This window comes from Muntiacus reevesi, chromosome 13 (assembly GCF_963930625.1).
Source record: "Muntiacus reevesi chromosome 13, mMunRee1.1, whole genome shotgun sequence".
In the NCBI taxonomy this organism is placed as follows: Eukaryota; Metazoa; Chordata; class Mammalia; order Artiodactyla; family Cervidae; genus Muntiacus; species Muntiacus reevesi.
The window spans coordinates 58,306,937-58,333,059 of record NC_089261.1 but is presented as its reverse complement, the minus strand read 5'-3'; positions in this window follow the sequence as shown (position 1 = coordinate 58,333,059).

Genomic DNA, 26,123 nt, shown 5'->3' with positions numbered 1-26,123 from the left:
TAATCCTCTTGTTGCCAGCTGGCCAGTGATACTTTGGCCCCTTCTTGCACAGGAGAAGAGAGGAATTTTAGCATCCAACTACAATTTCTTTTTTCTTCAGTCCCACCCTGAACTCCTTCATACAGAGGTAACAACTATCTCCAATTTCTGAGCCTTTCCAGGGTCTTCTCAGAGGGATCTATTTGCTTTTTGATGGTTTCCACAGCAAAGCAGACTCTTTTGCTGTTCAGTTAACTTTGTTTCCATTCATCCTTCTGCCTTCTGTCTTCCAACATTTTGTTGTTAGGTCTTATCTGCTGTTGTCTCTTCTGTTCTTTTGATCCTTGCAGGTTCTCTAAAAAATTTTTCTACTCCTTGTCGGTCATTGTGTACTTTCAGGAGGAGGTGTGGTAAATGCACTTGTCCATCCACCATGTTTAGCAGGGACTTCCTCCTGGTTTTCTTAGATGGATTACTGAATAGTACGCATAACACACAGTCTTTATGTCCTGTCCCAACCCCCCTTTTGAGTTGACCTGTAACTGCAATGAACATCGCTTAACAGTACTGACAGGTTCTCAACAAAAGCAACTGCATCATTCTGCCTCTGTAATCAGGATTTTCTGTGGTATCATAAAACACTTGCTCAGCCCTTACATAAGGTATCCTAGAATTTCTGGGCATTTGACACCTTTCACCCTATGAAGAATGGAATCAGTGGGTGACTAGCTAACTTTCCCATACCTTGGTGAGATTATTATAAGACATTCTTTATGGTGTCTCAGAACTCCCCAGTGGAATTGAGCCCAAGTTGCCTATTAGTATTCATTAATTCAATTCAATCCAATTTGATTGGATTTTCTCCTTTTCCTTTCTCATCTTCCATACTCTCTCATGCTTCCTGAAATCCTTTCTAAAATAAATTCCTTGTATCCAAGGCCTTGTCTCAAAGTCAGCTTCTGAAGGAACTCAAACTAAGGGAATTGGTAGTGGAAGTGGCCCTGGAAAGTATATTCTCAATGATATGGAGGTAACAGAAATCCCATTGAAGGAGGTAAGTTGGGTGATGATAAATCCTGGCACTTCATAGAATCATAATTACCCAAACATGCACCTGTGGTATACAGGAATGAGGTCAGTGTAAAAGGAGATGCTTTGATCAGGCAATATGCTATGCCTGGAAGTAACGGGGGTTGTGGTAATCCTAGGAATTGAAGAGGTGTCTGACTTTTGTTCACTGGCCAAAAGCATTGAGGAAAGAGAATGATGCAAATACATCATCCAGTTATCAGTTCACAATGGGAGACTGAAACTACAGTACAAAGCCTCCTTGGAGGGCTCCCAGGTCACTCCTTAGCACATCTACATTTGGTAAAGTGGTGATTGAAGAAACCAGGACCCGTCAAGGGCAAGATGACCAGGACTCTGCCGCTCAAAGATGAAGGTCTGGTCATCCTACCAGCAAGCAACTTAGATCAGTGGAAGCACTGGTTGAGAGAAAGAGAAATCTAGGATGCCTGGCAGAGGGGAGAGATGGTGGGTATAGATATGGTCTTGGACCAGCCACAGCAGGGAAGAGTACGGCTTCTGTAACTCTGCTATTTTCAGTCTTTGGAGGGCTCCAAGATCAACCCTTAACCAATAAAGTTTGAGAGCCAGAAGATAATTGCTCCAACCTCCCTCCCCTCCAGTGAATTAGTTCTGGGATATGTTCTACTCGATTTCTCAGGGCTCCCCCAGTGGAGCTGAATCCCAGCTGTCCAAAGGGGTAGTCTGCTCATTAATGCACCCATTCGACTTTCCTCTTTTTCTTTTGTCCTTTGCCCAATCCATCCCTCGAGCTTTCTGTGATGACCAACTAAACAACCCACAGTCCAGTGCTTCTCACAGGATCTGCTTTTGGGGGAGCCCAAACAAAGACAAGGAGCTCTCACTGTGAGTCTCCCTACCTATATTTATTTGTTATTTGCTTTGAAAAAAATTTGCTGAGAAAATAATACCATTTTAGTTGATAGGCCTGCCTAAGTAATACTTATTTGTAGAAATAGTAAAAGAACAGCTTTTAAAGTATGTTATTTTCACTAGTTTATAGAGAATGAGGAAACTGAACATTGAAAAAATATGCAGGAATACATACTTATACCATAAGAAGAAGAATATTTGAATAACTATGAAAAGAGTTGGCAGGACTGTCAGCTATCAAGGGATTATTTTGAAATTGGTATCATTGGCCAACTACAATGATTAATGAAATCAACATTTTCATGATGCAGGAGAAATAAACATCATAATTCAAATTTAATGGGCATTTTTTCTTTGAAAGCTGTTTAAGCTATTAGATTATAAGGGCTCATTTATCTTTCATTACAGAAGAGTTTTCATATACATGCATACACACACATACACATCTTCATACTTTACATATTTTCAAAGAGCAGTTCTACAGACTCAGACATTTTAACTTTGGTATGGCATGCAGTATTTCCTCTAGAAGGTAGCTTACATAGAAATCCCATGTTGGGAGCGAGTGTTCTGTTTTTCTTCATAGTGGCAGGAATATTGTTAATCTTCATGTATCATACACCGCATTTTGTGATAGCTCTAAGAGGCTATGGAGGTGAAACCAATAAGAGGTCTGCTCCCAGGTTTTCCAAGCAGAGACAAGGGTGGAGGGAAGCCCTTTGTTTTCTAGTGATGATGCCGGGAAGAACCGTGGAACTCCACCACGTGGAGAAAGTCTGAGTCAGTAAGAATGAAATCAAGGTGGAGTTGTTGTTGTGCAGTTGCTCAGTCATACCTGACTCTTTGCAACCCCATGGAGTACAGCACGCCGGGCTTCCCTTCCCTTCACTATCTCCCAGAGCTTGCTCAACTCATGTCCACTGAGTCGATGATGTCATCCTTCCATCTCACCCTCTGTCGTCTGCTGCTTCTCGTGTCCTCAATCTTTCCCAGCATCAGGGTCTGAAAGTTGTGGAGACAGGTGAAATAAAGCCTCAAGTCCTTGGTTTCAGAGCCTGAGGTCCCCACTGCCATCTGCTGGCCTCCACTGCCTTTGGGGGCTTGACCGTCCCCACTTTCCTTCTATTCTGGAAGCTCCCCTAATGAATGTCTTTCCCATTATTCCTCTTTTGTTCTGAAGGTAAATCAAGTGAGTTATCTGGTGTTTACAACCAATAACTCTGATGAATGTCTGGCGTTTACTTTTGTTTATTTGATCAAATAGTTATAAAATCACTGTTTAGTTAGGCAAAGCCTTCTACTACTTTTCCACTTGGATTTCTCAGTCATAGATTTCTCAGGTATGGAAGCTCCCTTCCTGGGTTTTTCTTACCTGTGGCTCTCTCCTATCCCAGCTTAGATATTGACTAGAGCTGTCCAACACTGCTGGCCTGGCTCCAGATTGCAGAGGTAGGTGAACAGCACCTCTCAGATGCTGTAGCAGACCCGTCTCCCTGAATTGTCACATTACTGAAGCTCAGGGTTCTCAGGAGTACCCGAGCCATTCCTAGGACTGTCTTGACCTTTTAATCCCAATGATAAAAGCAAGAGAGCTCACCTAAACAGTTCTTAACATAGCAGGACTGACAGTTCTTAACATTTTTTAGTACAGTTCTAGAGACCTGCTTCGAAGTTGTTTTCAGGGGCATTTTCTGTCTCACTGAGTACTCCCTCATGCTTTTGATCTTTTTAGAGTTCCACAATGATGCATGAGTATCAGCCATTTTCAGGTTGACCATCACTCCGTGTCTTAGTCTGCTCAGGCTGCCGTAACAAAATACCTGTGTAGACTGTGTAGTTTAAAGAAGAGGTTTGTTTCTCATGGTTCTGGAGATGGGGAAGGGCAAGATCACGGTGTAGGCTTTGATTCAGGTCCCGGTGAAGGCTTTCTTCCTGGCTTGTAGAAGGCCACCTCCTCATCGTGCGCTCACATGGTCTTTCCTTGGTCTGTGGGCCCAGGGCAGGCGGGGAGGGGATCTCTCTCTTCCGCCTTTTATAACCCCACTTATTCCATCATGGGGTCCTCCCTGGTGGCTCAGAGGGTAAAGCATCTGTCTGCAATGCAGGAGACCGCGTTCGATCCCTGGGTCAGGAAGAGCCCCTGGAGAAGGAAATGGCAACCCACTCCACTATTCTTGCCTGGAGAATCCCATGGACAAAGGAGCCTGGTGGGCTACAGTTCATGGAGTCGCGAAGAGTTGGACAGGACTAAGTGACTTCACTTTCTCACTTTCTTTCTTAATCTCAGCATGAGGACCTAACTCTCATGACTTCGTCTAACTCTAATTGCCTCTCCAAGTTCCCATCTCCAAATAACATCAGATTAGGGTTTAGGGTTCCAACATATGAATTGGTGCGGGGGGAGCAGATACAAATACATAGTCCAAAGTAACTCTGATCAAAATTTGGATTTTAGAGAGGGAAAATGTGATTGGTATAGCTTGGGTCCTGTGCCATCCTTGGCTAAGAGGTGGGCTGAGCACCTGTTTTAATCCCAACAAATTTTTTCCGTTGGGAAGTGGTAATTTTCTAAGGGAATTCAAATGCTATCAGCAAGAGGAAAGAGTGCCAAGCAGTTAAATAACCACAAATGCCCACTGCAGACAGCTTCCAAGATTTCAACAGAGCTAAGCTGAAAGCAGGGCTTCCCAGGTGGTTCAGCTAGTAAAGAATCTGCCTGCAAGGCAGGAGACCCCAGTTTGATTCCTGGGTCAGGAAGATCCCCTGGAGGAGGGCATGACAATCCACTCCAGTGTTTTTTGCCTGAAAAATCCCCATGGACAGGAGCCTGGTGGGCTACAGTTCATGTGGTTGCAAAGTGTTGGACACAACTGAACAACTAAATGCCACACACAGGACAAACTTAACCCAGCTGGGTTTGTCAACTGCTTCGTGAAATAGCACATTCACCTGTAATATGTAAATAAATGAGAATGTTTCTTGTGAAATTCTCACTGTCATTTTTCACTTTAGTTAGCCTTAAGAGGGATGTCTAGAATCTTTTTTTTCTTTTCATTTTTTCAGCAGAAAAGAAAAAACAGTTCAAAATTCCAGGAGATTTTTCTTTTAAAATATTTCCTTACTGAATCTATCTATCCCAACGTGGAAAATTGTACATCACACGTGGCTAAGTGAAAACAAGCAAGTTTCAGAACAGTATGTAATGTCATTTTGATAAAATATTTAAAATACAATGTCACTGAACAAGTTACCCCAAAGTCTTCATGGACTTGGTTTGATTACGTGCCAAATTTGTAATAGTGCTGTGGTTAACAGAATAATGGTCCCTCAAAGGTGTCCACGTTATCATCCCCCAAACCTGTGAATGTACTGCCTTACATGACAAAGGGAACTTTGCAGATAGGATTAAATTAAGAATCTGAGATGGGCGGATTAACTTGGATTATCCAGGTGGTCCAAGTATAATCACAAGAGTCCTTATAAGTGACAGAGAGAGGCGGGAGAGTCAGTGTCAGAGTATGAGGTGTGAGAAAGGCTGGACCGGCTCTGCTGGCTTTGGAGAGAGGAGGGAGCCAGGAGTCGAGGCTGCAGGAGGCAAAGAAGCGTCTTCTGTCCTGGAACCTCCTGAGCGGAACTCAGCCCTGGCAGCATCTTGATTTTCACCCAGAGAGACACATGTTGAACTTCCAACCTCCAGAACTGTAAGATAATAAATTTGTGGGGGATTTTTTGGAGCCACGATGTTTGTGGTAATTTGTTACATCAGCAGGAAACTGATGCAAGTGGCTATTCTTGGGAACAAGGTTTTGCAGGAGAGGGAAGTGAAAGGAAACATCAAAGGACATTAAAACTCCTAAACTGGGAATTTTTGCAAGAATATATCATTTGTATGCTAACCACTAATACATATTTCTGATGATACTTTACAAATAGGTTGTTTAATAACTCATTTTTGAAAGAATTTGCTGAATTTGTCAAAATTCTTAGCTTTTTTAAGGAGAGAAAATTTGCTACTTAATATTCATAAACTTTTATGAAGTGTGTATATATATATATGTCATATATATATGTATGTGTATATATATGGCTTGTATTAGTCAGAGAATGTGCTAAGCAGTATAGATATGTGTACATGTGTAAATATACCTATTTATTTATTTATTTGATGAAGGTGAGGGTTTCTTTTTTCCTTGTGTAACTTGAAGACAAGAAGTCCAAAGGAAAGGGGTTCAGGGCCAGCTAGAGGCTTCAAGATTATAAGTTCCTCGGTCTCCTTCTCTCTCTCTTGTTATGCCATCTGCAGAAAGCATGGCTTTCATTCCCTAAGTTGCCACATGGCTATAAAATGGCCACAGGAGCTCATGACATCTGTATTCTTGGCAAGAAAAAGAAAGGATAGGGTGGGAGGGAGGAGACAAAAGAACACATTTCTGCTGAGTCTGCCCCTTTTAAGGATCATTCTTTAAATTGGCATTGGCAATAAGCTAGTCTTGTAGCTACCTCTGTCTACAAGGGAGGTTGGAAAATGTAGGTTTTCAGCTGGGTACGTGGACATCCTCCAGCAAAATCAAGTTTCTCTTAGTGAAGAAAAAGAAGAGAGATAGATTTTGGGTAAATAATTAGCACCTGTACCTGTGTTCTGGCTTCTGTAACAACCAAATCATAAAGCACAGGCCTTTGTACCTATGTCTTTAAGGATAAATATTATGCCATAATGAACGGTCCTTAACCATTCAAGGCAATGTAAATAGACATATCATAAACATTTTATAACTGTTCAAAGCTAACCTCTTTGTAGAACCAGCAATAAACATTTAAAACCTAAAACAATCAGTTCTACTCTGAATTGATTTATAGGACATCAACTCAGTATATTTAGGTTTATAAGTAGCCCTAAAAATATACTAAAAATAGTTTTTAAAATGTACCCCAGTGTTCACAGCAGCACTGTTTACACTAACCAAGACTCAGAAGCAACCTAAAAATCCATCAACATATGAATGGCTAAAGAAGGTGTGTTACATACATACAATGGAATATTAGTCAGCCATATAAAAGAATTGGACCATGAGAGCTGGACCATAAAGAAGGCTGAGCACCAAGGAATTGATGCTGGAAAGGACTCTTGAGAGGCCTTTGGACTGCAAGGAGATCAAACCAGTCCATCCTAAAGAAAATCAACCCTGGATAATCATTGGAAGGACTGGTGCTGAAGCTCCAATACTTTGATCACCTGATGCAAAGACCTGACTCACTGGAAAAGACTCTGATTCTGGGAAAGATTGAGGGCAGGAGAAGGGGACAACAGAGGATGAGACTGTTGGATGGAATCACTGACACGAGTTTGAGGAAATTCTGGGAGGTGGTACTGGAGGACAAGGAAACCTGGCCTGCTGCGATCCATAGGGTCACAAACACTTGGACACAACTTAGCAAGTGAGCAACAATAGCATAAAAAGGAATGAAGTAATGCCATTTGTGGCAACGTGGAAGGGCATGAAGATTATTATATTAAGTGAAGTGAGTCAAACAGAGTGAGATAAATGTAATATTTATATGTGGAATCTTAAAACTAACACAAATGAACCTATTTACAGAACAGAAACAGACCCCCACCCAGACTTAGAGAATGAATTTCTGTTACCAGGGAGGAAAGGTTGCGAGGGATATACTGGGAGCTTGGCATTGACATGTACACACTGCCATATTTAAAATAGATAACCAACAGGGATCTACTGTATGTGCGCCAAGTCGTTTTAGTCATGTCCGACTCTTTGCAACCCAATGGGCCATAGCCCACCAGGCTCCTCTGTCCGTGGACTTTTCCCGGCAAAAATGCTGGAGCAGGTTGCCATGTCCCCCTCCAGGGGATCATCCCAACCCAGGGATTGAACCCCATGTCTCTTAAGTCTCCTGTGTTGTCAGGCGAGTTCTTTACCACTAGCGCCACCTGGGGAGCTAGTCTACTGTATAGCACAGGCAACTCAATGTCTTGTAGTAACCTAAAATGGAAAAGAAAGTGAAAAAGAATATATATGTATGCATATATATTGCTGTACAACTGAAATGACCACAACACTGTAAGTTAACTGCATTTCAACTTTTAAAAACAATTTAAAAAATCGTTCTAGTTTAAGACAAACTTCAGAAGGAATATAAAATACCCCCTCTTTGAAATTCTATGCAAAATGTTTGTGTTTGAGCATTTTTTCTTATTAAACGTTGCGTAAACCCTCAAAGGCATTGATGACCCAAACAGACTAATAACCGTGGATCTAGGTGGTGTGCCCATTTGGAAGATGCCAAACATTTACCTGGGCTTTCGTGGGCACTCAGTGGGAAAGAATCCGCCCGCCATGCAGGAGACGAAAGTTCAATCCATGGGTTGGGAAGATCCCCTGGAGGAGGCAATGGCAACTTGTTGCAGCATTCTTGCCTGAAAAAGCCCATGGGCAGAGGTGCCTGGCCGGCTCACAAAGAGCCCATGGGCTCGCAAAGAGTCAGACACGACTCAGCAACTAAACCACCACCACCACCAAAACAGCTTACCTAACTGAATTTGAACTGAGTGTCATACAAACATTATCAGGCCAAACAAAAACTAGTTGATGGAGTTAAGAGGGCTGGGGACACAGCTAGAGGCCCAGGATTGATCAGAGACCAGCATCAGACAGCCAAAGGCTCTCCGGCCTTTGAAGAAGCAAGAAGGAAGCGGGTCTCAGGCCCCCGGAGACAGCCAAGGGGGCATCCTCAGAATAAGTGACATCCTAGAGAGGGCAGTGTTTCATTTTGAGTCTGAGACATAAGAAAAGAACAGCATAGACCATCTGTTTGATAGATCTACAAACACAGATATTTGGCATTTAGTATTAAAACTGTTGATCAAGCTCCCAGAGATGATGATGAACAAGTAGAAGCTTCATGTTCCGTGCTGCCCAAGTGATCCCTGGAGGGGAGGGGAGCTCTAGCCCATCCATCTATTGAATCAACCCACATGGGTTTAAGACTTCAGGAGCCTTGAGGATTAGGACAGAGTTAATTCACTAATTTAATCAAAAGGGATCCCCCCAAACAAACAAACACACAAAAATGTAGTGTATTTGCAACATCATGGTTATTTGGCTTTGTAAACACCCGGAATTTTATTGGGAAAGAGCGCTGCTTTGGAGCTCCATCCTGGTGTATCCAGCACACCAGGCCCCTGCCTCTCCTGTGGAGGGGTTGTTGCTACTAATGTTTAGTCACTAAATCACGTCCAACTGTCTGTGACTCCGTGGACTGTAGCCCGCCAGGCTCCTTTGTCCCTGAGATTTCCAAGGTAAGGATACTGGAGTGGGTTGCCACTTCCTCCTTCAAGGGATCTTCCCCACCCAGGGATCGAACCTATGTCTCTTATGTTTCCTGCTCTGTAGGTGGGTTCTTTACCACCGAGCTGCCAAGGAAGCCGGGGGAGAGGGGAGAGGCTGTCTGCCAACTGGTCTCCAAAGTGGGCTGTGAGCCTGGCCCTCAATAGATTCCCAGGGTAGTTACTGCATTGTGAGAAGAAAGCGTTAGAACTTTTCAAAACTGATTATCTTAGCAAGAAGGGAGGGGCTTCCCCGGCGGTCCAGTGGTCAGGACTCCGTGCTTCCACTGCAGGCGGCACAGGTTTTATCCCTGGTCAGGGAACCAAAGTTCTATAAACCACGCTGTGTGACATACCCCTCACAAAAGGGGAAATAAGCATTATGAATATTCAATATACGGACTCAGAGTGGCCCCAACACCAGCCCTTGGGAGAGATGTGTGACTGTCAGCCCTCACTCTCTGTGGGGGATGTGTCCCCAGAAAAGTAAGAGCTTCACAGCTGTGGCATCCCACTGTTCCCAGTGTCTGGCAACACACAGACATTTATTTATGTTAGGTTAAGTGGATTTACAGAGCATAATGGGCTTCCCAGTTGGCGCTAGTGGTAAAGAACCGGCCTGCCAATGCAGGAGATGCAAGAGACGTGGATTCAACCCCTGGGTATGGAAGATCCCCCGGAGAAGGACACAGCAACCCACTCCAGTATACTTGCCTGGAGAGTCCCATGGACAGAGGAGCCTGGCGGGCTGCCGTCCACAGGGTCGCAAGAGTCAGACACAACTGAAGCAACTTAGTACACACGCACAGATCGTAGCACCTAATTTTATGTAAACTAGCCTCACAATATATACAAAGGACTTTAAAAGATTACAGGGAAAAAAAAAAACCTGCTGCTTGAAGATTTGCCTAAGGCAAAATCAAACCAGATAATGACAGAGCTGACATTTATGGTCCTAAAATCAGGTTTCTTTAGTCACATTACACAAGAAACATAAGGACAATCTAGTTGGATTGAAAAAGTGGTTCCCACCAAACTGAAAATACCCAGAAGACTACCAGAACTATGGAACTATCTACATTTAAGCACCTAAATTTTACTTTGGATATACCTACTGGCCACCTGATGCAAAGAGCTGACTCATTTGAAAAGACCCTGATGCTGGGAAAGATTGAGGGCAGGAGGAGAAGGGGAAAACAGAGGATGAGATGGTTGGATGGCATCACCGACTCGACAAACATGGGTTTGGATAAACTCCAGGAGTTGGTGATGGACAGGGAGGCCTGGCGTGCTGCGATTCATGTGGTCGCAAAGAGTTGGACACGACTGAGTGACTGAACTGAACTGAACTGAGCTTATATTGCAACTGTGAAATGTCTTTTTCGACTGTGACAGATGTTAAAACCAATGACAAAATGAACTGAACTTAGAAGCACACCTTTGAATTGCTATATAACAAAATGTCAAACCACAATTCTCAAAAATAATGAAGCATATTCAAATGCATTGCACTGATTAAAAATAAGATTTTCAAGAAAAAATTTTGTCACAAATAAAAATAAATGTTTTTAAATATTGTTCATTTCCAACTTAGCTCATCCTTTAAAAATATCTATTTTGTATATGCTATGATATACATATATATTAATACAGCAATACATATATAGAACAAAATATAAATAGACATCTTTGTGGGTTAATACTCAAAATGTTATTTACTATTAGCCTGTGCAATCAAAAGTGTTTAGAGATCATTGTTGAAGACGATAGAGGGTAGTTGCAATTTATTCATAAAATAATCTAATCCCTCTCAATTTAGTAATCTTCCTGGATGATTTGATGCTTTAACCAAATTAAAATATGATCTTGCCTTCCTTTAAACTCCCAAGCTGTAACTCGAAGATAACTGTGCTGTGATTTCTACTAATTACACTTATTTTCTTCTTGGATTACAATTACTTGAGTAGATGAGTGGTCCTCCTATGGACTTGAGGAAAAGCATACTGTGGACAGAATTTGGGTTTGAATCATTTCATTGATTGCTTCGGTATTTATCTCCCCTAGCACTTAGCACGTAGGAGGTGCTCATCAAAAATTTATTTGGAAATTAAGAGAAAATGAGTGTCTAGAAGGCCTTTAGGACCAAGGATCACAGCAGGCGATTTCATTATTTGACAAGTCATTGAGGTAAACCACTCTGTGCTGAGTCTTGCCAGGGGTGAGTACTCTTCCATCAGCGGGAACTTTTTTCATCCTCTGATCATACAGGTAACTGTTTATGCCAAAGACTGCTCACTTCGGCTCAGAAATAAAAAAGCAATATATTGGCTACTCTTTGTGGCTTGGAGATGCCTAACCCATGTGGGGTCTTAGTTCCCTGACACCAGGGTTTGAATCGGTACCCCCTGCAGTGGAAGCCAGAAGTCTTAACCACTGAACTACTGGGGAAATCCCATGGGTTTCCATTTTATATGACTGTGTGTGTGTTCAGCCGTTCAGTCCTGTTTGACTCTTTGAGACTCCATGGACTATAGCCCACCAGGCTCCTGTCCATGGCGTTTTCCAGGCAAGAATAGTGGAATCAGTTGCCATTTCCTACTCCAGGGGATCTTCCCAACCCACGTCTCTTGCATCTCCTACACCAGCAGGTGGATTCTTTACCACTAGCGCCACCTGGGAAATCCCTTGATTGATCAAGTGCAATAACTCTATATTGTCCTCAGCCTGACTCTTACATGGATGGTCATAAAAAACAAATTCAATGTCATCTTTAGCTAATTTATATATAGATGTAAGTTTAAATTTTTTAACTTAAAAAACTTTTTCAGGCTACACTGGATCTTCGTTGATGCCTGAGGGTGTCTATAGTTGCACAAGGGCTCTTCTCTGGAGTTGCAGCCCAAGTGTTTCTACAGTTGCAATGCTTGGGCGTCTCCAGTTGCAGTGCAGGGACTCAGTAGCTGTGGAGATCAGGTTCTCAAGTTGCCCCACGGCATGTGAGGTCTTAGTTCTCTGATCAGGATTGAACCCTCGTTGCCTGCATTGGAAGGTGTATTCTTAAACACTGGACCACCAGGGAAGTCCCAGATGTAGATTAAAAAAAAAAAAAAAAAAAAACATGCAATGGGCAGATAACCTCACTCGTCAAAATAATCTTAATAGCTCCATTCCTTATAAAATATGCAGCAAGTTCTAATGGACTCCTTGCGAGGAGGAACTAATGGAATCTTGCTTTCTGTGCTGACATGAGAATGTCTTACTTGACTTCAGTGTATCTGATTCAGTCGCGTAACTGATTCTCTCTCTCTTTTTAATGTCAAAATCATTTTCATATGACCTCTCTGCTTCAAACAGGTCCAAAGGTTCCCCTTGGTTCTTCAGTAATGTCCCAATTTGAAGCCCCAGGTTTAGTAAAAATTTCTCATTTGCCTTTGCAAGAAAGTCAATGATAATTTTCCAGTAATTTGTGGGGCAATTTCTACCCTACTAAATTCTGAAAGATTACTAAATTATAAAAAATACATGGAGATGGCTCTTGCTAAAGAGATATGTTCTTTTATGATTTCCACACCAATTTGCAATGTTTGTAACAATGCACAGCAACTTATTTTTTATATTCTAAGGAAAAGATAACCTGGAAGGACATTGAGCTGCTCTTGTATGAATATAACTCAACTGCCTTCCAGATCTTGGCTTTGAGATTAGAATTGTTTTTCAGAAGCAAGAAATGGGTTGAACCGAGCCATCCGTAACTCTACACTAAGAGTTCCCATTGTCACCTCTACAACCCAGGAAGTCACTTGGTTAATATATAATGCCAAGGAGCCTGATATCAGAAGTCCTATTTCCATGCAGGACAGTTGGCTTGTATAAAGTCACCATAGCATGATCACAGCCCTAGCTACCTTCTGCCCTCTGCGATACACGTCTCCATTCATATGGAAATGATACAAAGCCTGGGTACATCTAAAAGTTATGCCATGAAACAAAAATCTTTGCAAAATTGGAAAATTTTTTATAATGGTTTTAATTCTGTTGGCAGGGCTGGCTCATTTTATATGGCCACTGGACTGGGCTAAAGGATGCCAGATAGCTGGTAAAACATTATTTCTGAGTGTGTCTGTGAGGGTGTTTCCAGAGAAACTAGCATTTGAATCAATAGATTGAGTGAAAAAAATTGCCCTCACCAGTGCGGGTGGGCATCGTCCAACCTGTTGAGGGCCTGAACAGAGCAAAAGTCAGAAAGAGGGCAAATTTGCTCTCTGGGCTTGAGCTGGGGTATCTGTCTTCTACCCTCAGCCGTCAGTGCTCCTCCGAGTTGTCAGATCTTCAGACTCAGCCTGGGACCTGTGCCGTCACCCCAGCCTGGCTGCCTGCTCTCATTCTTGGACCAGGGGGCTTGGAAATGGGAGCCACACCACTGGTTTCCCTGAGCCTCCAGCTTGCAAACAGCAGACTGTGGGACTTCTCAGCCTCCATAATCATGAAAGCCAATCCCTCATGATAAATCTCTGTATCTAATAGAAAACAAACAAAAGTGGTAACCATTGGGAGGGGTGGGGGAGGAAAAGGGGAGTGGGAGGCCCAAAGTACTGGGTGTACAATGAGCTCAAGGATGTACTGTACAATGTGAGGCATATAGCCAATATTTTGTAATAACTAAATGGGAAGTAATCATTAAAGATAGTATAAAAAAATTAAAAATCAATCGCTATATCTGTATCATCTATATCTGTAGCTAAATCATCTCCTACTGGTTCTATTTCTGTGAGGAACCCTGACTAATACAAAGCTGCTCTTCAGCAGATGGTCTTTTTTAAATTGAAGTACAGTTGATTTACAGTATTGTGTTAGTTTCAGGTAGGCAGCAAAGTGATTCAGTTATATATTTTTTCAGATTATTTTCCATTTTAGGTTACTATAAGACATTGAAAATATGGTTCCCTGTGCTATACAGTAAATCCTCGTTGCTTATCTATTTTATGTCCAGTAGTTTGTACCCATTAATCCCACATCCCTAATTTATCCTCCCCCCTCTCCTTTCCCCTTTGGTTACCATAAGTTTGTTTTCTGTGTCTGTGAGTCTATTTCTGCTTCAAAATAAGTTCACTTGTATTATTTTTAGATTCTATATATAAGTGATATCATATATCTGTCTTCAGATGACCTTGAATGAATAAATTCTATCAACTAGAATCACTAGGTTAAGAATAGAGAGCAAGCTAATTTTTAAGGGGATCCATCCAGCCTCACCGTGAAAAGGTTACTAAGTCAATACTGAGTCCTCATATTCTGCTTTTTGGAAAAGCAATAAAAATGGAGGATACTGGACAACAACAACAACAAAACAAAGAGTTTTTCCTGTCTTATTCAGAATCAACACACTATAAGTTTTCTATAATGGTAAATTTTTATAATAATAAAAAGAATGCATTCTCATTGTACCAAATCTGGAAAATTTCAAAAACTATGGAGAAGATTTCCATTATCCATAATCCCACAATTCATTCATTTGCTTAATTGAGCAACACGTATACAAAACTGCACACCTTACTATGAGCAGGGCAGCATGTTTCAAAGCTCACAAACCAGAAATGTTCACCTCTAACTGGTTTTCTTCTGGCCCCTTTTCTCAATGCACTCTTGATAATCAAACAGGAATCAGGGACTCCCCTGGTGCTCCAGGCGTTAAGACTTCGCCTTTCAATGCAGAGGTGCAGGTTTGATCCTTGGTTGGGGAGTTAAGATCCTACATGCCTCACTTCCCCCAAACCAGAACATAAATAGCAGAAGCAATACTGTAACCAATTCAATAAAGACTTTTAAAAAAATGGAAAAAAATAAGAATCAGATTTTATATATATTTGGATTCTCTTTTTCAGTTAGCATAAACGTTTTTTAAACTATCAACTAACATTCAAAGATACTATTTTAACAGCAGTGTAATATCACATCACACAAGTTTACACTGATTTATCAAGCCATTCTACTTGGGAACATATATGACTTTCAGTGTTTCATCATCATAAATCTGCAAGTATATCTGGTTATCTTTGAAAATTTTTTCTGGGGTTTGGATTGCTAGATCCAAAGCCTTGAACATTTTTATGGTTCTAGATGGGAAATAGATGGGCTCCAAAATCACTGCAGATGGTGAATGCAGCCATGAAATTAAAAGACGCTTACTCCTTGGAAGGAAAGGTATGACCAACCTAGATAGCATATTAAAAAGCAGAGACATTACTTTGCCAACAAAGGTCCATCTAGTCAAGGCTATGGTTTTTCCAGTGGTCATGTATGGATGTGAGAGTTGGACTGTGAAGAAAGCTGAGTGCTGAAAAATTGATGCTTTTGAACTATGGTGTTGGAGAAGACTCTTGAGAGTCCCTTGGACTGCAAGCAGATCCAACCAGTCCATCCTAAAGGAAATCAGTCCTGGGTGTTCATTGGAAGGACTGATACTGAAGCTGAAACTCCAGTACTTTGGCCACCTCATGCGAAGAGCTGACTCATTGGAAAAGACCCTGATGCTGGGAGGGATTGGGAGCAGGAGGAGAAGGGGGGCGACAGAGAATGAGATGGCTGGATGGCATCACCGACTCAATGGACATGAGTTTGAGTAAACTCCAGGAGTTGGTGATAGACAGGGAGGCCTGGCGTGCTGCGATTCATGGGGTTGCAAAGAGTTGGACACGACTAAGCGACTGAACTGAACTGAACTGAACTGAGATATACAACACTCAGTTGCTTTTTGCAAGATTGAAATGGTTTATATCCACCAGCTGAGAGAATGTCTGTTACACAGTGAGGTCCCATCCCTCAAAACAGTGAGTGTGTGCGTGCTCAGTCATGCCCGACTCTTTGTGACCCCATGGACAGTAGCCCACCAGGTTCCTCTGTCCATGGAGTTTTCCAGGTAAGAATACTGGAGGGGGTTGCCATTTGCTCCTCCAGGAGGTCTTCCTGACTCAGGGATCAAACCAGCATCTCTTGAGTCTCCTGCTTTGGTAGGCAAATTCCTTACCACTGCACCACCTGGGAAACCATATGAATATTACCATTTTTTAAAAAGTCTTTCCCAACTGGATCAAAACAGGTTTTTCTTTCAATTTACATTTCTTAATTGACAAGGTAAGTCAAGATACAGTGCATATATATATATATATATACATATGTACATGTAACATATATCCCTTCCATGTGCACATGACGACAAAAATATATTTGATATTGCCTCTCAGATCTTTCTGTAAAAGAATGTGATTAGAAAAATGCAAGCCATTCTCATTTTAATTCTTTCCTTTCATTTTTGTCATTTGAAACTCATAAATTTGATGCACTCTACATTTATAAAACTTGCTTAATGTATGGTGTATTTATATAGATTTGCATCAAAAACCTCAGCTTGTCAGCAAGTTGTACTTAGGCCCCCACAGGTAAGTATAGCGCTGTTCTGAGCACTGAGACTAACATAATATAGAACAGACACCAGCTTGTGATCTAGGGGAGACAAGACATGTAAACATGCAATTATCTAAATATGTACATAAATACAGTTCTGTAATTAAAGAGTGAATATGGGAGGAGGGGAGACTTTACCAGTGGGTTGGCGATGTTTACTTCTTTCTTCCCCATAATATCCTGGCATTTTAACCTCCATACCTAGAACATGAATTATATAATGCAGGGGCAGTCATTCAGGTTACATATCACATGGCCATAAGAAACAGTCATTAATATTAACACCATCAATAAACTGGCCAGAGATATCTCCTCATAAAAAGGGCCAGACTTTTCACCCTGCCAGGAAAAAAATGGTAATAAATATGAACAAAAGAGAAAAACAAATAAAAAAAGAGAGAGAGAGCAAATACTTCTGGACTAAATTCACATTACATAAAAAGAACAGATCCAGAGTTAAATATAAGTGTATTCCCCCATCCTCAATCAGAGGAACAAAGTGTGTAATATGATTTGTGTTTTAAAACTCATTTTTGCTTTCCTATTCATTCTTCCCCACCTACAACACATCTTGGGTCCCCCATCCCAGCAAACACTCTTATGTGTATTAAGCAACATTTCTAAGCATGTACTAACTCATTTGAGCCTCAAAATAACCCTATGGTGAAAGTGCTATTAGGATCGCCCCCATTTCACAGATGTGGAAACTGAGGAACCAAGAGACTAAATTACTCTCCCAGGCAGCTGGGATTCAGCCTCAGGAAGTCTGGTTTTACAGTCTATCTTCTCAACCTTGCAAGTTGCACTGCCTCCTTGGCTGGATGGTGAACTATGTGCATTTGAAAAGCTAAGGAGATATGTAAGGAATTAGGAAAGAAAGAAAAGTTTTAAAAGTTATCACGTCATTGGAGACCTTGTAAAGAGAAGAGAAAAGAAAGGGGGCAGCCTGGGTTAGTTGTGCAAAGCCAATGGAAGAAGTGGACGAATAGGAAATGGAAAAGAAAGGCAGAGAGACATCCACCTTCACCCTGCTCAGCTCCTTGGTGACAGGATCTGGTGACTCGGGGATGGAACAGGGCATCCCTGCTTTTAGGCAGCACACCGAACTTCAGTGGATCCCCCAAACTGTCTCTGCAACAACCCCACCAGAGCCTCTTTCCACAGCAATTACGAAAGGGGTGGTGGAGGAAGTGTTGCTCACTAACTCAGGCCAAGGACCTGCCCCAATAAAAGTATTAACCCCATAGTAAGATCACATTCTGACCCTCACAGGAAACTTCAGGAGGTGCCCTTTACCACCTGTTGTTGTTTGTTGTTTAGTCGCTAAGTTGTGTCCGACTCTTTGTGACCCCATGGGCTGTAGCACACCAGGCTTCCCTGTCCTTCACCATCTCCCAGAGTTTGCTCAAACTCATGTCTATTGAGTCAGTGATGCCATCCAAGCATCTCATCCTCTGTCACACTCTTCTCCTCCTGCCCTCAGTCTTTCCCAGCTTCAGAGTCTTTTCCAATGGATCCGCTCTGTAAATTGGAAGTTATTCCTCTCTTGGGCAAGCTAACTGCCGTGGGAGGTGGAAATACATGTAGAGTTTGTGAAGACATGGGTTTCTCCAGTGAGTTCTCTTGAAACATGAATGTCTAATGGGGGTGGTTCAAACAGTGCATCCAGGATTTTTTTCCCTCTGTGACCTTGGACCTCAACTTTCCCTCTTCTCTTAAGTGACTGTAGAATGAGGAAGAGATGGTAATCACTGGACAGCCACAGGGAAATGTCCTTCTAAAGAACTTGGTATGGGGAATGAAGGAAAATGAAATTTTCCTCCAAGAGCAAACAACCAATTCAACTATTGGACAGCACAGGGAAGTGTACTCCATATCCTGTGATAAACCACAGTGGAAAAGATTTTTTTTTTAATTTTTAAAAGAATATATATATATACACACATATAAGTATTCAACATAACTGATTGAATCACTTTGCTGCACAGTAGAAATTAACACAACATTGTAAATCAACTATATTTCAATTTTTAGAATCGATATATATAAACATTATATGCAGCAGAGATATGCAGAGTCATCATGCTGAACATAGTAACCTGAATGAAGATATTAACACAGCTAAAGGAATAATGGTCAATTTGAAGTAACGATCGATACTATGGGAGAAGGAAAAGGAGAGAACAAAGAGGAAAATTTATGAACTCTGTTTGCATTTTGAAAGTTTGCTAAGCATTGCCCTCAAGGTAGTGAACGAAATCGGGCCTGCTCTGCCTTCGTGGAGTCCCATGCCAAGCTCACAGCATCCATCTAAAAATACTGGGGGGAGAGAGGCAACCTAATCAAAAACATCCAGTAGTCCAGGCATTGGGTTTGCCCATTTGTGGCTACCAATGTTATTCCCCTTCCTTTATCAGCTGATGCTCATAGATGGAGGACCCTGAACCACCCAGCTTGCAGACTTGCAAAGACCAGATGGGTGCACTCGCGCCACCCTTTTATTCTTGTCTCCCTGAAGGAGGCGGGGCTACCCGGACATGGGACAGCCTATCAAGTCCTGGCCTCATGCGCCAGGGGGCGGGGTCATGGAGTCAGGGAACCGCCCCTGCGCCTCAAAGACTTGTGAGCCCTTGGATCCGCCTGCCCAGCACTGGGGGCCCCTTGAACCTCACATCCCCAGTAGCCTGCATTCTGCCTTCTCCCGCTCCGGCTTTTTGGGGTGCGTCTGGGGAGGTGTCATAGAGGGTGAGGGAGTAAGTCCGTTTAACCATGCCCTTCAGTTTGGATGAGTTGGAGCCTGGGGGCTTCAAGGGACAGACACTGCTTTTCTCCATGAACATTCCACGTTTAGAACTTTCTCTTCTCACTGACTGTGGGGTGAGGGCCAGCAACGATCACCTCCAAGAGATGCTTCAGGCCATTCTGACCTGCGGGCAGTCCATCGTTGGTCGTCACCGCCCCCCAGCCCTACCCCTGGCCCCAATTTCTTTTGTTGTTGTTATTTTCACTGTTTATTTTGTTTTGGTTAATTTTTTATTTTTATTGTTTAAGCTTTATTTTATGTTGGCGTATAGTCGATCAACAAGTTGTGTTAGTTTCCGGTGTAGAGACAAGTGATTCAGTTATACACATACATGTATCTATTTTTTTTCAAATTCTTTTCCTGTCTAGATTGTTACCTAATATTGAGCAGAGTTCCCTAATATTGTGCTATACAGTACTCATCTCCTTTTCTAATTTAGTGTTCAGCACACAAGCTTCAATTGGACTTTGAGTTCCACGCTTCTGCTTCTGCTTGCTTTGGTGGTCCAGGCTGTGTCACTTATTCTCATCGTAATTTAATCAACAGACACTCTGGTTGTCCTCTCTGTGAGCTTTAGACAGGTTGCTGATGAAAGTGGGCATCTGAGCCTGTGGAGCCCAGGACTGGGCAAATGCCACCAAATTAGTAGCATCCTGAGCACTTGTGCATGAGCAGCTAGCTTCCTGTTAACCCTCAGAACCATCAATAGCTGCTGTCCTTTTATATGTAAAACTTCTGCAAGGACAACCTTGTAAGGTCGCTGAGAGGATGAACCATAATACAGGCCGAGCAACTAAGAGGATGCCTGACACCAGGTAGACAATAAATATGGGAATTATCGCTGTGCTTGTTTGCATTTTAGAGATAACTGTACATGTCTTGAATTACAGTCAACCTCCATTATCTGCGAGTTCCACATCAACAGATTCAACCAAGCTCAGACCAAAACTACTAAAAAAAATAAAATAAAAATTCAGAAAATTTGAAACAGCAAACCTTGAATTTGTCACAGGATGGCAACTATTTACCTAGCATTTTCATTGTACTTAAAATTAGTCACATGGCACTTACATGGTATGAGGTATTATAAGAAATTTAGAGATGATTTTAAGTATATGAGAAGGGGCTTTCCTGGCTGTCCGGTGGTTAATACTTCATCATCCAGTGCAGGAGGTAGGGGTTCCATCCCTTGTTGGGAAGCTAAGTTCTCACATGCCTCATAGTCAAAAAGCCAAAAAGAAAAAACTCCATAAAAACAGAAGCAATATTGTAACAAATTCAGTAGAGACTTTAAAAAATGTTGCACATCAAAAAAAGTCTTTTAAAATAAATAAATAAAGTATATGGGAAGATGTGTGCAAGTTATATGTGAATGCCTCACCATTTTATATAAGGGACTTGAGCATCAGTGGATCTTGGTACCTGCAGGCATCCCAAATCCAATATACACTATGCTCTTAAAAGGAGTAATAAATAACTTCTGTCCACAATAAGTAGGAGACATTCTTTCTCATAATAGGAGACATTCCCAACATATCTATAGGCAGTAAGGTAGCAGTGAGGCCACAATATTTCTAAAGACCTGCAATTCTCTAGCCTCTTATAACTCAGGCAATTACTTGGTCCAAATGGCTCTGTCCAGCTCAACTCTCTTGCTGACTATTCGTGTTCTAAATTATACCCGGGTGCCATCTGCTTTAAAGTGGCCTGCATTTATGGCTTGCCTCAATATCTAATTCTAACCCTGCAAAACACATCATGAATGTGTAGTCCGTGTTCCCTGTGCACACACGCGATTAGGGTATATTCTTCACAACCTTCTCATTAACCCCTCAGAGGCGTTCATTAATGCTCTGAGAGGGTCACACCCAAGGGCCATCTTCGACCACTATCCCCAGTAAGAAATCCACCACCCAGTGCATACGTGTGCACATGGGCCCACACATGCACATGCACACACACACACTTTTATGACTGAAACAAAGCCCTTATAAAATGATACTTACATTTACTGTACAGATTAATTCTATTTTCTATTTTTTTTTTCTTTAAAAAATTGCTGACTTAGACCTAGGTTAATTTAGGACCCCACTAAGGACCTCACTAAGGACTACCGCACAATTGCACTCATCTCACACACTAGTAAAATAATGCTCAAAATTCTCCAAGCCAGGCTTCAGCAACGTGAACCGAGGACTTCCAGATGTTCAAGCTGGTTTTAGAAAAAGAGGAACCAGAGATCAAATTGCCAATATCCGCTGGATCATCAAAAAAGCAAGAGAGTTTCAGAGAAACATCTATTTCTGCTTTATTGACTACGCCAAAGCCTTCGACTGTGTGGATCACAATAAACTGTGGAAAATTCTGAAAGAGATGGGAATACCAGACCACCTGACCTGCCTCTTGAGAAACCTGTATGCAGGTCAGGAAGCAACAGCTAGACCTGGACATGGAACAACAGACTGGTTCCAAATAGGAAAAGGAGTATGGCAAGGCTGTATATTGTCACCCTGCTTATTTAACTTATATGCAGAGTACATCATGAGAAACTCTAGGCAGGAAGAAGCACAAGCTGGAATCAAGATTGCTGGGAGACATATCAACAACCTCACATATGCAGAGGACACCACCCTTATGGCAAAAAGTGAAGAGTAACTAAAAAGTCTGTTGATGAAAGTGAAAGAGGAGAGTGAAAAAGTTGGCGTAAAGCTTAACATTCTGACAGCTAAGATCATGTCATCCTGTCCCATCACCTCATGGGAAATAGATGGGAAGACAGTGGAAACAGTGTCAGACTTCATTTTTTGGGGCTTCAAAATCACTGCAGATGGTGACTGCAGCCATGAAACTAAAAGATGCTTACTCCTTGGAAGGAAAGGTATGACCAACCTAGATAGCATATTAAAAAGCAGAGACATTACTTTGCCAACAAAGGTCTGTCTAGTCAAGGCTGTGGTTTTTCCAGTGGTCATGTATGGATGTGAGAGTTGGACTGTGAAGAAAACTGAGTGCCGAAAAATTGATGCTTTTGAACTATGGTGTTGGAGAAGACTCTTGAGAGTCCCTTGGACTGCAAGCAGATCCAACCAGTCCATCCTAAAGGAAATCAGTCCTGGGTGTTCATTGGAAGGACTGATGCTGAAGCTGAAACTCGAATACTTTGGCCACCTCATGCGAAGAGTTGACTCATTGGAAAAGACCCTGATGCTAGGAGGGATTGGGGGCAGGAGGAGAAGGGGACGACAGAGGATGAGATGGCTGGATGGCATCACCGACTCAATGGACATGAGTTTGAGTAAACTCTGGGAGTTGGTGATGGACAGGGAGGCCTGGCGTTCTATGATTCATGGGGTCACAAAGAGTCGGACATGACTGAGAGACTGAACTGAATTGAAGGACCCAGGACTGGCTGTTTTGAGACACTGTTGTGAGCCCTGTGGGTAAAAGTCTACAACTTGTGTTGTTCATACAGCCTTGTTTGTTATCATATTTTCTTGCAAGTCCTAAGAGTGACTTCTGCCTACTCTGGGGCTTTGCTATTATTGTTTGTTTGTTTGACATTTTGGTTAACAGATGATAATGTCGCATCATTTTAATATTGTTAATATTAGAAATTGATAAAATGTGGTTCCTGGGAAAGTTTAACTACTCAAAAAATAAGTGATTCTGGGGAGCTGGGTATGTTGAGCCAGTCCGCTGCTTGGAGCAGGATTATTATTGTTTCTGTGCTTCACTGTGTTTATAAAAGGATCCTTATCAAAGTACTAACACTGTTCACCAATCCAGGGCCAGGGTGGCACCCACGGGAGAAGAGTGAAGGCCTTCCCTCCCACCCAGCCCTGCTCTCCGTGGGCCCCTGGCCACTGGCATGGCACAGCTGAGGGATCGCTCAGGTTCTGGGAGTCACATCCGGGACAGAAACCCAGAGATGTCGCTTCCTGACGCTGCAGCCTTAAGCACACCATCTCATTTCCCTGAGCTCCGGTGCTCTCATCTGTGAAGCGGGTATCACACCAAATTCATGGACTCTGCCAGGACTGAGTGGGATCACGCTGTATGTACAGTCATAGAACTCACTGTAATATCACCTATCACAATCCGCGTGCCCTGTACGTGCATGCATGCTAAGTCACTTCTGCCATGTCCAACTCTTTACAACCCCACAGACTGTAGCCCACCAGGCTCCTCTGTCCATGGGAATTCTCCAGGCAAGAATACTGGAGTGTGTTGCCATGACCTCCTCCAGGGGATCTTCCTGAGCCAGGGATACCTGCGTCTCTTGGGTCTCTCTTATGTCTCTTCGTTGGCAGGTGAATTCTTTACCACCAGTGCCACCTGGGAAGCCCCAGCAGTGCCCCCTTCCCTCCTATGTCCCTTTCAGTAATTTGAAGGTTTTTGTTTGCTTGTAAGTTTGTTGTTTTGTTTTTTTTCCCAGGATACTTATCTTTTTTTTTTTTTAGAGTAGTGATTTTCTTTATTTACTTTTTAAAATTACATTCACTTTCTTAAAATTTTATTTATTTTTAATTGCAGGATATGAGTCAGGAGTAGTGCCATGAGAAAGAACCAGTATTTATCATTTTCCCCTTTCTTTCTGTTAATTAATCTCAGCATCAGATTAATCATAATCCTTGATTCATGACACACGGCCATGCTTGAAGGTCAGGCATAACCTGCTTTTGCTTATTTGGTGAACTAACTCTTCTTAATAATGTCATAAGCACCTAGGAGCTCACTACATTTAACGAAAGCTAGGGCCTTTATCACAGTATCTCATGAGGTTCCAGCCTCCCTCCCCTGCACCCACCCACCTAATCCCCTTGCCTCCCTTCACCCAAGGAAACCTTCATTTTGCCTCTTTAATTTTTTCGAATTTAGAAAACCTGCTATCTTGGATGGAGGCAAGTTCAGGGCCATGCTGAGCTGAACCTTGGATGGACTCTGGACCCTTCATATGCCAGGCAGACACACGGGGTGGAGGTGGTATGTATCCCTAAGTCATGTCTGACTCTTTGCAACCCCCTGGTCTATAGCCCTCTAGGATCCTCTGTCCCTGGGATTTCCCAGGCAAGAACACTGGAGTGGGTTGCCATGCCCTCCTCCAGGGGATCTTCCTGACTGAGAGTTTGAACCCTCGTCTCCTGCATTGGCAGGCGGATTCTTTCCCGCTGAGCCACCAGGGAAGCCCAATATGTTGTAATGAATATCCCTACTCCCAGAGCCTCTCAGCAGAGAGGCAGGAAATTCTAGCTCTACAGGCATAAAGAAACAGAGTAGCTTGCTCAAGGCCCTCTGTGTTTTCCCTCCTCTCCTCTCCCCTCTCTCATCCCCCTTCTCTCTTCCTAGGGTTAATGAATGGTTATATAATATCTCTTTGTTGATAGCTCTTAATTATCCACTTTGTGACTTTTTTAAAAAAAACTCCTAGGTAAAGTTCCCCCTCCATCCTACACATTACCATAGCATTATCTCCTTTTCTGACTCAGCTAGTATATTCTCAAAAAAGCAGGTGAGTGCCAACTCATTATAAAATTAGCTGCATCAAGTGTGCAAGCATATACATTGCAATGCTATTCATAAATCTGAGATGATCAGAGCTACCACTCTCCTCTCTCAAGATACAAATAAAATTTGTATTTGAAGCCTATTAACTTGTTTTCCAGCTTTCTCCTTTCTCAGATAGACCATCTCATTTTTTCCCCAACTGCCTCAAGAATAAGGACCACTCCACCTACATTCCACCCACTAGTGCACAGATTATAGGCTGCAGGAAACCCTGCCTAAGAAATTGAAGGAAGTAGAAGGAAAATGAATTTCAGAACTTCTCCCAAGTGTCATCAGAGATCATTGTCACTTTTGTTTAGCAAGATACAATTGATGCCCCAAAGTAAGTCCAGAGCACTTGGAAAGCCCTTGAGAGTTAAGTTGGTTAACACACTTATGTCATCAGGTAGCAAGCTCTGGAATGGCAGAAAGAAGGGAGAAAAAGAGAAGGTCTCCAGGGCAAGAGAAAGAGAGAAAGAAAGGAAGGACGATCAGTGTGATGTTCCACAGAGCACAGTCACTGAAGAGCTTCAGCTGGAACTTCATTGGAAGTTGGCTCATGTCCTGAACTGCGCTAAAGTCATCATCCATCACCCACAAACTCACAGTCTTTTTCTGAGAGCTGGGCGTGAGGCTGGAATGATGCTAAACATTAATAACACACAGACTCTCCCCTTCACAGACCCAACATGTAGAGGCGAGGGGAAAAGGCAGCTCTTCTGACTCCATGGGATAAGAACAACAAAATAATTTACAGGGACTTCCCTGGTGGTCCAGTGGTTAAGACTTCACCTTCCAATGCAGGGGCTGTGAGTTCGATCCTTGGTTCAGGAACTAAGACCCCCACATCCCTCTCAGCCAAAAAACCAAAACACAAAACAGAAGCAATATTGTAACAAATTCAATAAAGATTTTTTAAATGGACCACATTTTTTTAAAAAAAAACCTTTAAAAATAAAATAATCTACAAAGATTATTTTGTAGAATAATAATCTACACAAAATATTTTGTACAAAATAATCTATACAT